The sequence below is a fragment of the Mytilus edulis genome, chromosome 10, assembly GCF_963676685.1.
Source record: "Mytilus edulis chromosome 10, xbMytEdul2.2, whole genome shotgun sequence".
Lineage (NCBI taxonomy): Eukaryota > Metazoa > Mollusca > Bivalvia > Mytilida > Mytilidae > Mytilus > Mytilus edulis.
In genome coordinates, this window is record NC_092353.1 from 50856193 (window position 1) to 50873245 (window position 17053).

At 32.8% G+C, this 17053-nt stretch overlaps 1 long non-coding RNA gene across 1 annotated transcript; it reads right to left on the minus strand.

The window, feature by feature from the left end:
• Positions 1-4286: 4286 nt before the first annotated feature.
• On the minus strand, positions 4287-9415 carry LOC139491433 (uncharacterized). The gene is made up of 4 exons (XR_011656537.1): positions 8254-9415; positions 7027-7091; positions 5329-5376; positions 4287-4463 (listed from the first exon to the last, which is right to left on the minus strand). It is a non-coding gene; the product is annotated as an uncharacterized lncRNA (long non-coding RNA).
• Between the last annotated feature and the right edge of the window lie 7638 nt (positions 9416-17053).

Consider the following 17053-nt stretch of genomic DNA (forward strand, 5'->3'; position numbering starts at 1 on the left):
CCCCTGAAATTTTTTGTTTGTGATGATGGGTTGCTGTCTCATTGACATGTTTCACACCTTCTTTTATGCAAGCATGAAAATCACAAGGTGCTTGTCTCCGAATTTTTTTTCAGAAGCATGTCCCTTTGATACAAGTTTTTTGTTTCCAGGACCAAATACACAACTTTATATATTACAATTTTAACGAAAAGTATTTTATGATAAAACTAGTCAGGTTGTATACATATGTTGGGCTTTTTTTCCCCGATATGAAATAAGTTTGTCTTATATATGTTATATAAGTTGTCTATATAGTACATGTTATAATAGATGTCTGTATATAAGTATAGTACATGTTATGAAACAATAAAACATGACTGTGATTATAAATACACCTTATAACTTTGCACTTGTTTGATTTTCCGCTCATTTTTATGTATAATGTATGAAATTAAGGGAATTACCATTTAACTTTGAAGTATGTGGTTCTGGTATTTCTTTTATTCTGTTTTATTTTATCATGCAAGCATCAAATTATTAAATGTTTTTAAGAATTTAACATTAAATGAAAATTATCAATTGGAAATACTCAGAATCTACCTTTTTTTCTTCAAACCTGATCAAAATTTTTGAGAATCAGAATTTTTTTTTTTTCCAAAACTCCTCCATCACAGTAAAAAGTGAATTATTTGTCATGTTTATCCTTTCTTTTAACTTTACATTACCCTTTATGGTAAAATCTTTAGAACTTATGTACTAGAAAATATAAAAAAGGTGTCAGCCTTCTAACTTCATTGTTGTTCCATGAATAACTTTATTGAATAAGTTTTGTCTATTTGTGCACTTGTAAAATTAGGGGATTTTTACACTCCTAAACCCTCTAGCAGCCTATAGCCTATTAAGCCTAATGTAGAAATCAGAGATTAGACGGAGATTGGTGGAATATAACAACTGACATTATTAGGGATACTAAGACATCTGTTCAGTGTGATTTCCTAGCTCTGTATTTATTGTCCTTTTTTATAAATTTGTGAACACATCAAATCCTTTTGATGTTCTAATAATTAAGAAATAATTCATGGGGGCTTGAATATATCGTGATTTTACCACAGGTTGGCCCTTTATGACAAATATTTTACCCTGAGCGATAGCGAGGGGTAAAATATCGGCATAAAGGGACAACCCGTGGTAAAATCTAGATATATTCAAGCCCCATGAATTATTAACATTCTAATAGGACATATACGGCAATTCTTTTGGATCGAAGCGCTCTAGGTGGAGGACAATATTTGCCGTTCCCGTAAATAAACGCACTATTAAATTGGCGTAAAAGAACGGAGTAAACTGAATTAGTGACATGCTTAAACTATTTTCGATAACGTATTTAGATAGTTTTTGATGAATTTAAATGATAATGTACTTAAATGTATTATATGTTTAAAAATAATTGGCTTACACCAGATTTTATCATCGTTTGTTTACGTTTTCTTGTTGTGATGATTTTAGGTTTCACTAGCGTGTATTTTCCCGTAAACTGCTTATATTCTTACGTCATCTTTCTATGACGTCGGGTACCTTATTCATAAAAAAGCATATATGACGTGGGAGAACAATCGGAACAGCTCTGGCAATATATTCATATTTTACCACGGGTGTGTACTCAAAGCGTTTGAAGGACGTCATGTTAGAATGGTCCATTTTCATCAAGTGATAAAGTCATAAATGCATATATTAAAGCCAAAATCCTTTAGAATATATGCATACATAAATTATCACACTGGCGGGGTTCTGCATTAAGTATGTTTTCTCATGATAAAATAGTGAAGTCTAAAATGCATTAAAATTTCTTTTGTTAAAGCAAAATAGGTAAAGAAACAGATATCAGTTATTGAAATATGTACATTCTTTTTTTTTTTCAGTACAGGATCGAAAATTCCCAGTTTCTACCTCTTTGCGCTGAGTTAATCCACCTTTTTGTACATTTTTTGAAGTTTGTTATAATTGACTTTGTCACTGCTTAATTTTGTAAGAAATTGTTATACAATGAAAAAAATGTTGCTGTTTTAGTTTGTGTTTTTTATTCAATACCTGATTTAGGATTACAAAATTAATATATAAATTTGATTTTGAGCCCACAACTGTTGTCAGCTAAAAATTCAACAGCTGATTAATTGCAAAATATTAATACATCTCAATGACCTCTTATTGTTTAAGCTTACCTGGCCTAAAGGTCAAGTGAGCTTTTCTCATCACCTGATGACCTTTGTCTGTTAACTTTTATAAAAATCTTCTCCTCTGAATCTATTTGGCCAAAATTAAGCACACTTGGCAACACTCATCATACGGGTATCTGGTTTTAAAACATGTGTTAAAGACCCAGTCCTGACAACCAACATGACATGTGGAACATAGATGAAGTATACAAGTGTTGTCTATTAGCTTGAAAACTTATATAAACAGAGAAAATCTGAAGGAGGCGGCAACATTCTGATTAATGAGATATACCTATTGTCAACTTACATTTAAACTGACAGAAAACTTCTGAATGGAGTTGTTGTCCTAAAATGATGAATTTTGCTAATTATTCTTTTTCTTTTTTAAATATAATATATAATAAAGAGAAACTGTGAATAGCAAAAGTGATCAGCAATACAAGATCTTCTAATAAGTGAAAAATTAAAAATTGTCAGACAACTTCTTATTGGAACAACTTCTTATTGGAATCACTTTTAATGACAATTTAAATGAATGTGATTTTTTTGTCCAAAATCAAGACAAGAGTGCACACGCTGAAATGGTTTGCCTGCTTTACTTTAAATGATTGTATTTTATGTAGAGTGTGAAATAGGAAGGTTTTATTAAAAATTTAAGATAAAATTAACATTATTAATGACCAATTTAGGTCAAGGTCAGACGAACCTTGCAAGACAGAGATATACAACTTATAATCTTACCATACACCAAATATAGGTAACCTTTTGTATATGGTACTGGAGGAAAACTCTTTAACAGACATAGTTACACAAATTGAGGCCAAGGTGACTTATAATTAGGTCATATGAATCCTGCCAGATGACATATACACCATACACCAAATATAGTCGATCTATAATATTGCTTACAGTATTTATTGAGCAGAAAACCCATAAAAACTTAACATTGGCCATGCGACATTTAGTAGTTAAAATTATACTAGACCTTTTGCTTATAGTATATGAAAAATTGACCAATGAACTATGCAAATGAGGTCAAGGTCAGATGAAAGTTGATTCTCTTTCTTTCTTAGAAGTTCCTGTATGAAGCCAGCCCTATATGAATGAAACAAGTCGGCAAGAAGAGGGGTGCAGTGTGTTCCAATTGGAATTAAACCTGTCAGTCTTATAAGTACACAGTATTTGAGTTACGGAGTTTGCCTAAACAAACTTAACCTTGACCTGCTGATCCACGGAATAAGGTTGAGGTCATTTGAACTCTGTCTGACAGACGCGTAGCAGGAATCTTGTTATAATGAAATAGAGCAAATCTGGCATAAGGTATAATGAGAGATAAATCCATATATATTTGATGTGTCAACCCAACATTGCAAATAACTTTTTAACTTAAATATACTAAAGTAAAGCATGTTCTTTTGAAAACTTTGGTATGGTATTGCTTAACAACCCCTTATATTTGTGTTCTTTACCCACAGCAAAAAACAAATGTGAAGCTTAAATAAGGTGTCATTAAGGGTGTAGTTACAGCTATAAAGGAAGAAAATTGGGTAAAATTTTTTTGATTACTGAGCAGACCGTACGTTGAATTACTTGTCTCTGTATACTAACAAGGAAAATTATATGTAATCTATGTTTCTACCTGATGTTCAGTGGTTGTCGTTTGTTGATGTGGTTCATATATATGTGGTTTTTTTTTTTATATAGATTATACCGTTGCATGGTTTTCCTGTTTGAATGGTTTTACACTGTACAGTGATCATTTGTGGGGCCCTTTATATATCTTGCTGTTCGATGTGTGCCAAGGCTCCGAGTTGAAGGTCGTACTTTTACTTTATAAAGGTTTACTCTTACATATTGTTACTATGATGGAGGACAGTTATTATTTTTATTGTATAATTGACACTCATACCACATCTTATATCTATGAATACATAACAAATGATCAATCTTATTTCCACTTTTTTCTACACTCCAATCTACAACAGTTATTCCATGTTGACCAAATTATTGTAATTTATATGCTTGTACTGGATGTTTCTTTCAGAAATTGGACGTTTACCATACATTTTAACAGAAAAATATAAACGTAGAGTGTAAATTTCTGAGGAACAAAATTTATTAATATCTAAGGACAACCATAGCAACAGCATTCTTTGTCCTCGTGACAGAAGGCAAATAGACACTTGAGAATGTTGACACAAGCAGTGTTGCAAGACAGAGGTGAAAATCCACAGTCTAAATCGTCTATACAAAACGGCTCCTGTCTCTTAGCTGAAAAAGAACAAATTAATTCCTTCATCAATAAACTCTTCATAGATACCAGGGTATACAAAAGAATCATCAGTGACACTCGAATCTAAAAAAGTTGGCATTGATTATAAATTACAATTTCAAGTCATGAGTACAAACCTGTGTGATACATGTGACGCAGGATCTGCTTACCCTTCCGGAGCACACGAGATCACTCCCCTCCATTCGTTTGATGTGTTTGAGCTTTTGATTTTGCTATTTGATTAAGGACTTTCCTTTTAGAATTTTCCTTGGAGTTCAGTATTTTTTTTATTTTACTTTTTAACATTGTTTTATGTTTTTGGTATTAAACTGAATGTTGTACACACTTGATCAAGAGATATTTTTTTTTCGGGTTTAAAATAAAATACAAACTTTATAGAAATCTCCACAAAAGGAAGGATCGAGGCTATTGCCGAACAATTATGGTTTGTATATTTATAATATCTTATATTTGAGTTTGCTGCAAGGGGGAGAACATAAATGTTCTATGTATTTTTTTACCGAGTAATGTGAATCTTTTGCTTAAGGACTCGTTTAAAAGTTTGACCGTACTTTTATAAGATCTTCAGTTGTCTTGCCATTTACAACATCAAGCTTACAAGTGTTCATCTCACTTTTAAGTCGAGAATTTGAAAAAAAAAACTATTATATCATAATGTTGCTGTCAGTATCCTTTTAAGTTCCACTGTGAATAGTCCATATAGAATGTTCAAGACCTCAACATTTATTCATTGGTTTCATGTATCAAAATATAATGCATATTTTTCGAATCCCTTACAGATTTTAATTTGGATTAACTTTTGTAAATCATATGTTCACCTTACCTTACAATTACAATACTTACATTTTTGAAATAACTGAGAAAAGCTTGTCAAGTCGGCTGCAACCATTCCTAATAAGATAATAATATAATAATTTGATGTTTTCTTATCTAATATGTTTGCGTTATTTATACGCATCTATCCCATCGAATTAGAGATAAAGGATACAACAGATACAGTTAAGTCGGCTTCATATCTTGACTTACATCTAGACTTTGACAATGAGGGTTGAAAACAAAACTTTACGACAAAAGAGAGATTTCAGTCTTCCAATTGTGAACTTTTCATTTCTAAGTAGCAACATTCCAGCAGCACCTGCATACGGGGTATATATCTCCCAATTGATACGATATTTCCGTGCTTGCATTTCCTATCATGATTTTCTTGATAGAGGGTTGCTGCTTACAAGGAAGCTATTAAACCAAGAATTCCAAATGGTGAAGTTGAAATCATCCCTTCGTAAATTTTACGGACGCCATCACGAGTTGGTTGACCGTTATGGAATAATCGTTTCACAAAGGATATCAAATATGTTCCTTAAGGCTTAAGTCGTAACTACAATCCCCTTCCCTTTCATGAATGTGACCTACCGAATTAGACTATTTACCGGATTTGTTATAACATAAGCAACACGACGGGTGCCACACGTGGAGCAGGATCTGCTTACCCTTTCGGAGCACCTGAGATCACCCCTAGTTTTTGGTGGGGTTCGTGTTGCTTATTCTTTAGTTTTCTATGTTGTGTCATGTGTTCTATTGTTTGTCTGATTGTCTTCTTTCGTTTTTAGCCAGGCGTTGTCAGTTTATTTTCGATTTATTAGTTTGACTGTCCCTCTGGTATCTTTCGTCCCTCTTTTATAAAGAGATAAGTTAATGTCCCTATATTTATTTATTTTATTTTCAAATAGCCAATGTAAAGTGCATTTTAAGCTGTGACTGAATTACAAAATATGCATTCTTTTCTCATCATAATTGGATGTAAATAAATGGTATTGCCAAATGTTTTGGAGACAAGCGGCTTCTATATTTAGTTTATAAATAGAATTGAAAATGGAAATGGGGAGGTGTCAAAGAGACTACAACCCGACCAAAGAGCAGACAACAACATATGTTTATCTTTATATAAAGCATGTGGTACGAGTTCCAATGAGACAACCCTCCATCCAAGTCACAATTTGTAAAAGTACACTCTTTTAGGTCAAACTCGGTGCCTTGACTCGCACCTATTTGTGTTTTTTCTAATACGTTTAATTATATTTTTGCCATTTTCTTGCGTTTTGTTTCGTCTTTTAATGTAGGATAATAATTTTGTATTTTGTTGGGTTGAATTGAGGGTTATAAAAATTCTAACAAGGAATGCATCGCACATTTGAAATTCAATCTAATTTAGGTATAGTTCTCTGACTTCATTCGTATGAGAAATTTTACACTTTTATTGTACATGTTTAATACTGCAAGAGTTTATGATTGTCTTTAATATCTTAACACATTAAATGTAGACCGTAATGTGTCATACATGTGTTTCAAATTGAAGTGTTTAAGAATAAAACACAAATTCCTATGCTAAACATGAACCTGAGAAACTTTTAGACTAAAACGTAAAAAAGTGCTTAGAATTGTGTTAGGTCTCAACACTATTTTTCACTGACATATTCTTTGATCTCAAATCTGTTTAAAACTAGTCATATGTACATAAAATAAAGGAACACATGTAATTCTTACCAATAATGAACAGTGACAGAATGAGTATTGTAAACTTCATCTTTAAAACGTCTTCTGTAATACTTCTGAAAAATAAATTTTCGAAGTAGGAAAAATAAAGTCTTGGTTGATGATGGACAGTAACCGATATGTTTAATGAAGTTATACGTTAATGGTGTATATAAAATAAAACTCTTCAGTGTTTTCATATTTCTTTAACCCGTTACTTCTTTGAATGCCGAACCATCTGTTTCATTATACATTTTGTATTTTGTAGAAACGAGTGCAACTTAAACACTCCAGTGAGTACTTCATGTTCGTAACCGTTACGTGCAGGTTCAGGGGCGGATCCAGCCATTTTAAAAAGGGGGTTCCAACTATATGTCCCCATTTAAATGCATTGGTCGTCCTAAAAAAAGGGGGTCCAACCCATGGAACCCTCCCCCTGGATCCGCCACTGAGGTTTATTTCCCTAAACAGTGGCTCATTCAAAATTTATGTGTAAAGACGATTAACTGATGAATGCCTGGTGTTTTATTGTCATCACTTGGGTCTTAAAGTGTCAATTTCCCGTAGTTTTCAACAGCTCTAGGTTACAAGAGCGCAATTATTCGTAATGCATTTTCCATAGGGTACCACTAGTGTTCCGTATTTTTTTTCTCAAAGACTACACAAACTAGCGAAAAACGGGTGACAGTTCCTGTTACTAGAAATGCCAGTGTTGCATTACAACAAAAAAAAAATATAGGGTCATGCGGCTCAAATTGACTTAAAATGCAGTTGAAAAAGATCGTCTACTTTTTTCGCTTAATGAAAAAGGCATATTTTTAATGGCTCCGACGTGCAGAAATTAAAGATATTTTCTATACTTTGTAAAATATGAATATGATTTTCGGCAATTTTTAAACCTAATTGGATAAGCTTTCGATTAAATGTAATTCCAATCCTGTATCAACCAATCAGAAGCCGTATAGGATTCTATTCTGAGTACCATCTTGGGGTAAAAAACTTGCCGGTTAAATGTAAACAAATAATTGCGCTCTTGTAACCTCTAGTGCTTTTGACACCGGCTGCGAGTGAATTTCAGGGGAAATTTGCCATACCTTTTACACGTCGATGATAGTAGTAATAGTAAGATACGTTTATGAGAGTTTAATAACAATAACCGTTTTCTCTTTCTTCTTATATTTAATACAAAACTAGTAGAGCCTTGCAAGTTCTGACTATATATGTTCAAATAATACTTACATTTAAAAGAAACTAAGCTGGGAATCTTCACCGATTACACACAGGCACTACTAGTAATCAGATAACGGCGGCGTCATGTATAAAATAGGTCGATTTCAAAATGTGTCTCAAAAATGTCTGATAAGCACGGTTTGTGCCAGTTTTAAGTTAGGGCAATCAAATTTAAATGCATCTATCATCTATCAAGTCGACTTTCCGTGGATGTTTAAGGGGATTTACAGGGTATAGGCATGGAACAGGCACATATGATTTTAGTGGGGGTTAAACATGTTTGTAAGTATTCAATCCTCCCATAACCTTGGATAGTGGTGTAACAGCACAACAAAAAGACTTATAACGTGCAAAAAAACAACAACAATCATACAAGATATATAGAACCCACAGCTAGTTATTGAGGGCTAGTTAAAAACAGTTTTCACGCTGATTGATTTTATGTTGAAAGTCTCTAAAATGTATTTTATTACTGCATGTAACTAACCAAACCATGAAAAATTAACATTAACCATTGAAACATGAAAATGAGATCACATTTATATGATATATGACAGATAGTCATGTACACCTAACAATCATTCCTTGGCAAAATGCAATTGACCATTTGCCTATACTATAGCATTGTCAATTAAAATCATATTGAACTATGAGCCGGTAAAATGAGTTAAAGGTAAGTTGAAACCTGCCATGTACACCTTACAATCTTCCATAGTTATTCATAGTATCTGAGAATTTGAAATAATAACGTATCTTTAACCGTGATTATTGATTCATGCAATGAGTTCATGGTCAGATGAACCCTGTCTGCCGGACATACATTTCATTCGTTGAACCTGGAAAATGAGGTGAAGGACACACGACAACTGCCAGATTTAAATTTGGAAACATATGGCATGTTTTATATATAAATAACCAGATGCTCCGCAGGGCGCAGTTTTATACGACCACAGAGGTTAACCCCTGAACGGTTGGGGCAAGTATGGACACAACATTCAAGTTGGATCCAGCTCTAAATTTGGATTGTGATTAAATAGTTGACACAGCATAGGTTTCTGACACAGAATGAATGTGTTCTAATGAACTTAAAAGTTTTTTTTGCCTTTGAGCAATTCACTATGCTGTTGAATATTAATCCTCTCAAAAAAATGTTTGAAGAATTTTTTTTTTATTTATGAAATCTGAAATGAGAAAAATTGAACCCCCCCCCCCCCCCCATTTTTTTTCACATCCCCTTTCCCTTATTCCAAAACTGATCTCAATTCAAATTACTAATGGAGTTTGCAACAATATCTACTCATTTAAATACATCATATTGGACCACATGTGTTTATGTGTCTCTGGATGAAACAGGATCTACGTTACTAAAAATCACATTCCAATACATCCGCCTTAATATTAACAGTATGCAACCGATATAAGGGTTATACTGCTACCAAAGACCACTTTATAACGAAATGGATTGGAAGTTACTTGGATGTCACTTTTCATAATTTTTACAAATAACCTGCTAGTTACAATAAAACCAGATGCTCCGCAGGGTGCAGCTTTATACGACCGCAGAGGTTGAACCCTGAACAGTTGGGGCAAGTATGGACACAACATTCAAGTTAGATTCAGCTCTAAATTTGGATTGTGATTAAATAGTTGACACAGCATAGGTTTCTGACACAGAATGAATGTGGTCTAATGAACTTAAATGTTTTTTTTTGCCTTTGAGCAATTCACTATGCTGTTGAATATTAATCCTCTTAAAAAAAGGTTTGAAAATTTTTCTTTTTAACCCAATTTTTTTTCACATGCCCCTTTCCCTTAATCCAAAACTGATCTCAATTCAAATTTCTAATGGAGTTTGCAACAATAACTACTCATTTAAATACATCATAAAATATTAAAAAGTAAAAAAAGTGCTTGTTATCACTGAATGGTAAAGATTGTTTTGATTTATCAGTTGGTAGTAAAAGTGAATATACCTTGCATATTGTATAAAACAATGATTTAAGTTGATTCAACTACTATTCTGGACAAAGAAAGATAACTCCAATTGAAAATTTCTTGCTATTGCGCAATATTGTGCATTAAGATATTTCTTGTTATTGCGCAATACTGTGCAATTAAAGATTTCTTGCTATTGTGCAATACTTGTGCAATTGAAAATTTCTTGCTATTGCACAATACTGTGCAATTGAAGATTTCTTGCTATTGCTAAATACTGTGCAATTGAAAATTTCTTACTATTGCACAATACTTAATATAATAATTTTGGACCCCGATTTGGACCAACTTGAAAACTGGGCCAATAATCAACCAGGCGCTCCGCAGGGCGCAGCTTTATACGACCGCAGAGGTCGAACCCTGAACAGTTGGGGCAAGTATGGACAAAACATTCAAGCGTGATACAGCTCTGAATTTGGATTGTGATCAAATTTTTGACATTACATGGGTTTTTTTTTCACAAAAAAAATGTCTTCTTCAAACTTTTTAAATCTAAAATTAAATAGTTGACACAGCATAGGTTTCTGACACAGAATGAATGTGGTCTAATGAACTTAAAAGGTTTTTTTTGCCTTTGAGCAATTCACTATGCTGTTGAATATTAATCCTCTCAAAAAAATGTTTGAAGAAATTTTCTTTTTATTTATGAAATCTGAAATGAGAAAAATTTAAACCCCCCCCCCCCCTTTTTTTTCACATCCCCGTTTCCCTTTTTCCAAAACTGATATCAATTCAAATTTCTAATGGAGTTTGCAACAATAACTACTCTTTTAAATACATCATAAAATATTAAAATGTAAAATAAAGTGCTTGTTATCTCTGAATGGTAAAGATTGGTTGGTAGTAAAAGTGAATATACATTGTTTATTGTATAAAACAATAAAAAAAACTTCATCAGCAACATTTTATATTGGCAAATTTCCAATGAAGTTATTTACATAAAGTTATTGGCAAATAAAAATAGACATCATAGTCATGTCTGGCAAATGTCCAACATACATTATCTAAAAACATTTTAGATAAGATAAGGAAAAAAAGCTTCATCAGCAACATTTTATATTGGCAAATTTCCAATGAAGTTATTAACATAAAGTTATTGGCAAATAAAAATAAAAATGACATCATAGTCATGTCTGGCAAATTTCCAACATATATTATCAACTACTATTCTATACAAAGAAAGATAACTCCAATTGAAAATTAATTGCTATTGCACAATATTGTGCAATTAGATATTTTTTGCTATTGTGCAATACTGTGCAATTGAAAATTTCTTGCTATTGCACAATACTTGATATGGAATCCTGATTTGGACCAACTTGAAAACTGGGCCCATAATCAACAAGAGGCTGTCACAACGACAGCAAACCAGATTTATTAACATTTATTTGTGTCCTGGCAATATCACAAGAACCATTACTGATGAATGGTGAAAGTGAAAATCGTCAATATCAAATTTGACCTCCATTTTGTCATCAGTATCAACATATTAAAATTTGAAAAGCTTAGATTGAATGGTTCATGAGTAAATGCAACAACGTGAATGGAAACGCCATTTTACAATCTTTCAAGAACCATAACTCCTGAACGGTAAAAGTCAAAATCGTCATTATTGAACCTGACCTCTATTTTGTCATCAGTAACAACATATTAAAATTTCAAAAGCTTTGGTTGAATGGTTCATGAGAAAATGCATGCACACGACGGGAAACATCATTTTTCAATCTTTCAAGAACTATAACTCCTGAACGGTAAAAGTCAAAATCGTCATTATTGAAATTGACCTCCATTTTGTCATCAGTAACAGCATATTAAAATTTCAGAAGCTTTGATAGAACAGTTCATGCATAAATGCACGGACACGACTGGAAACTCCATTTTTCAATCTTTCAAGAACCATAACTCCTGAACGGTAAAAGTCAAAATCGTCATTATTGAACTTGACCTCCATTCTGTCATTAGTAACAACATATTAAAATTTGGGAAGCTTCGGTAGAACAGTTCATGCGTAAATGCACGGACACGACTGGAAACTCTATTTTTCAATCTTTCAAGAACCATAACTCATGAACGGTAAAAGTCAAAAAAATTTGTCACAAAAATCCGGTTAAAAATCAAAGTACATATTTAGATAAAGCATATCAAATAAGCCTAAGAATTTAATTTTTGTTAAAATCAAACTTAGTTTAATTTTGGACCCTTTGGACCTTAATGTAGACCAATTTGAAAACTGGACCAAAAATTAAGAATCTACATACACAGTTAGATTTGGCATATCAAAGAACCCATTTATGGTCCGAGAACACAATTAATTCGTAGTGCATTTCTTTTAGAACATAAATGAAAATAAAAAAAATCCCACCTGCGCTTTCTCAAAGAAACTTTTACAGTGTGTTGTACTACTTTTGGGACAAATTATATCAAATTTATAGAAAACTTCATCGCCTCTAACTCAAAATATGGACAATTTTATGTTTAGGGCGTCTTGAAATCTTTTGACAGCTTCCGAAGTGCTCATTTTCAACCTTTTTCAGCTGGACCAAATCACTACTTTCCTTTAAAATTCTGGACCCAAATTTTTTTACAGTGTAATTTCATCCCCCTCCTTGCAATTTGAGGCATTGAACATGGAGAAATAAATTTGGAAAGGGTATAAAAATTAATGGCAAGTAACCAACCCTCAACACTAGGGACTATATTTGTGGACAACGAAAATCAAGGGACGACAATGGTGATCTCGGACCTTATTCAATTTTTGATGAAATCAAACAAAGTTTAATTTTGGACCCCCATTTGGACCAACTTGAAAACTAGGCCAATAATTAACAAGAGGCTGTCACAACGACAGCAAACCAGATTTATTAATATTTATTTGTGTCCTGGCAATATCACAAGAACCATTACTGATGAATGGTGAAAGTGAAAATCGTCAATATCAAATTTGGCCTCCATTTTGTCATCAGTATCAACATATTAAAATTTGAAATCTTAGATTGAATGGTTCATGAGTAAATGCAACAACGTGAATGGAAACACCATTTTACAATCTTTCAAGAACCATAACGCCTGAACGGTAAAAGTCAAAATCGTCATTATTGAACTTGACCTCTATTTTGTCATCAGTAACAACATATAAAAATTTCAAAAGCTTTGGTTGAATGGTTCATGATAATATGCACGGACACGACTGGAAACACCATTTTTCAATCTTTCAAGAACCATAACTCCTGAACGGTAAAGGTCAAAATCGTCATTATTGAACTTGACTTCTATTTTGTCATCAGTTACAACATATTAAAATTTGGGAAGCTTTGATAGAACAGTTCATGCATAAATGCACGGACACAACTGGAAACTCCATTTTTCAATCTTTCAAAAACCATAACTCCTGAACGGTAAAAGTCAAAATCGTCATTATTTAACTTGACCTCCATTTTGTCATCAGTAACAACATATTAAAATTTGGGAAGCTTTGGTAGAACAGTTCATGCGTAAATGCACGGACACGACTGAAAACTCCATTTTTCAATCTTTCAAGAACCATAACTCCTGAACGGTAAAAGTCAAAATCGCCATTATTGAACTTGACCTTCATTTAGTTGTCAGTAACAACATATTAAAATTTTAAAAGCTTTGGCCCAACGGTTCATGAGTTAATGCACGGACAACATTTGATTGCCGCCCGCCCGACCGCCCGACTGCCCGACCGCCCGGCCGCCCGCCGAGCATCCCCAAATCAATAACCGACATTTTTGTCACAAAAATCCGGTTAAAAATCTAAGTACATTTTTAAATTCAGCATATCAAAGAACCCCAAGGATTCAATTTTTGTTAAAATCAAACTAAGTTTAATTTAGGACCCTTTGGACCTTAATGTAGACCAATTTGAAAACGGGACCAAAAATTAAGAATCTACATACATAGTTAGATTCGGCATATCAAAGAACCCCAATTATTCAATTTTTGATGAAATCACACAAAGTTCAATTTTGGACCCTTTGGGCCCCTTATTCCTAAACTGTTAGGACCAAAACTCCCAAAATCAAACCCAACCTTCCTTTTATGGTCATAAATTTCATATTTAAATTTAAATTTCATAGATTTCTATGTACCTATACTAAAGTTATGGTGCAAAAACCAAAAATAATGCTTATTTGGGCCCCTTTTTGGCCCCTAATTCATAAACTGTTGTGACCTCAACTCCAAAAATCAATCCCAACCTTCCTTTTGTGGTCATAAACCTTGTGTTAAAATTTCATTGATTTCTATTTACTTATACTAAAGTTATTGTGCGAAAACCAAGAATAATGCTTATTTGGGCCCTTTTTTGGCCCTTAATTCCTAAACTGTTAAACCAAAACTCCCAAAATCAATCCCAACCTTCCTTTTGTGGTCATAAACCTTGTGTTAAAATTTCATTGATTTCTATTCACTTTTACTAAAGTTAGAGTGCGGAAACTAAAAGTATTCGGACGACGACGACGACGCCAACGTGATAGCAATATACGACCAAAAAATTAGAATTTTTGCGGTCGTATAAAAATCTAAGTACATTTTTAGATTCAGCATATCAAAGAACCCAAAGGATTCAATTTTTGTTAAAATCAAACTAAGTTTAATTTTGGACCCTTTGGACCTTAATGTAGACCAATTAGAACCAGGTGCTCCGCAGGGCGCAGCTTTATACGACCGCAGAGGTCGAACCCTGAACAGTTGGGGCAAGTATGGACAAAACATTCAAGCGTGATACAGCTCTGAATTTGGATTGTGATCAAATTTTTGACATTACATGGTTTTTTTTACACAAAACAAATGTCAAGATTTTACAAATCAATTAAAGATTTCTTCTTATTTAAATCTAAAATTAAATAGTTGACACAGCATAGGTTTCTGACACAGAATGAATGTGGTCTAATGAACTTAAAAGTTTTTTTTGCCTTTGAGCAATTGACTATGCTGTTGAATATTAATCCTCTCAAAAAAATGTTTGAAGAAATCTGAAATGAGAAAAATTTAACCCCCCCCCCCCTTTTTTCACATCCCCGTTTCCCTTTTTCCAAAACTGATATCAATTCAAATTTCTAATGGAGTTTGCAACAATAACTACTCTTTTAAATACATCATAAAATATTAAAATGTAAAATAAAGTGCTTGTTATCACTGAATGGTAAAGATTGGTTGGTAGTAAAAGTGAATATACATTGTTTATTGTATAAAACAATAAAAAAAACTTCATCAGCAACATTTTATATTGGCAAATTTCCAATGAAGTTATTTACATAAAGTTATTGGCAAATAAAAATAGAAAATGACATCATAGTCATGTCTGGCAAATTTCCAACATACATTATCTAAAACATTTTAGATAAGATAAGGAAAAAAAGCTTCATCAGCAACATTTTATATTGGCAAATTTCCAATGAAGTTATTTACATAAAGTTATTGGCAAATAAAAATAGAAAATGACATCATAGTCATGTCTGGCAATTTCCAACATATATTATCAACTACTATTCTATACAAAGAAAGATAACTCCAATTGAAAATTAATTGCTATTGCACAATATTGTGCAATTAGATATTTCTTGCTATTGTGCAATACTGTGCAATTGAAAATTTCTTGCTATTGCACAATACTTGATATGGAATCCTGATTTGGACCAACTTGAAAACTGGGCCCATAATCAAAAATCAAAGTACATATTTAGATAAAGCATATCAAATAAGCCCAAATATTTAATTTTTGTTAAAATCAAACTTAGTTTAATTTGGACCCTTTGGACCTTAATGTAGACCAATTTGAAAACTGGACCAAAAATTAAGAATCTACATACACAGTTAGATTTGGCATATCAAAGAACCCATTTATTCAATTTTTGAAGAAATCAAACAAAGTTTAATTTTGGACCCCCATTTGGACCAACTTGAAAACTAGGCCAATAATTAAAAATCTAAGTACATTTTTAAATTCAGCATATCAAAGAACCCCAAGGATTCAATTTTTGTTAAAATCAAACTAAGTTTAATTTTGGACCCTTTGGACCTTAATGTAGACCAATTTGAAAACGGGACCAAAAATTAAGAATCTACATACATAGTTAGATTCGGCATATCAAAGAACCCCAATTATTCAATTTTTGATGAAATCACACAAAGTTCAATTTTGGACCCTTTGGGCCCCTTATTCCTAAACTGTTAGGACCAAAACTCCCAAAATCAAACCCAACCTTCCTTTTATGGTCATAAACCTTGTGTTTAAATTTCATAGATTTCTATTTACTTATACTAAAGTTATGGTGCAAAAACCAAAAATAATGCTTAATAGGGCCCCTTTTTGGCCCCTAATTCATAAACTGTTGTGACCTCAACTCCAAAAATCAATCCCAACCTTCCTTTTGTGGTCATAAACCTTGTGCTAAAATTTTATTGATTTCTATTTACTTATACTAAAGTTATTGTGCGAAAACCCAAAATAATGCTTATTTGGGCCCTTTTTTTGCCCTTAATTCCTAAACTGTTGGAACCAAAACCCCCAAAATCAATCCCAACCTTCCTTTTGTGGTCATAAACCTTGTGTCAAAATTTCATAGATTTCTATTCACTTAAACTAAAGTTATAGTGCGAAAACCAAGAAAATGCTTATTTGGGCCCTTTTTGGCCCCTAATTTCTAAAATGTTGGGACCAAAACTCCCAAAATCAATACCAACCTTCCTTTTGTGGTCATAAACCTTGTGTTAAAATTTCATAGATTTCCATTCACTTTTACTAAAGTTAGAGTGCGAAAACTAAAAGTATTCGGACGCCGGACGACGA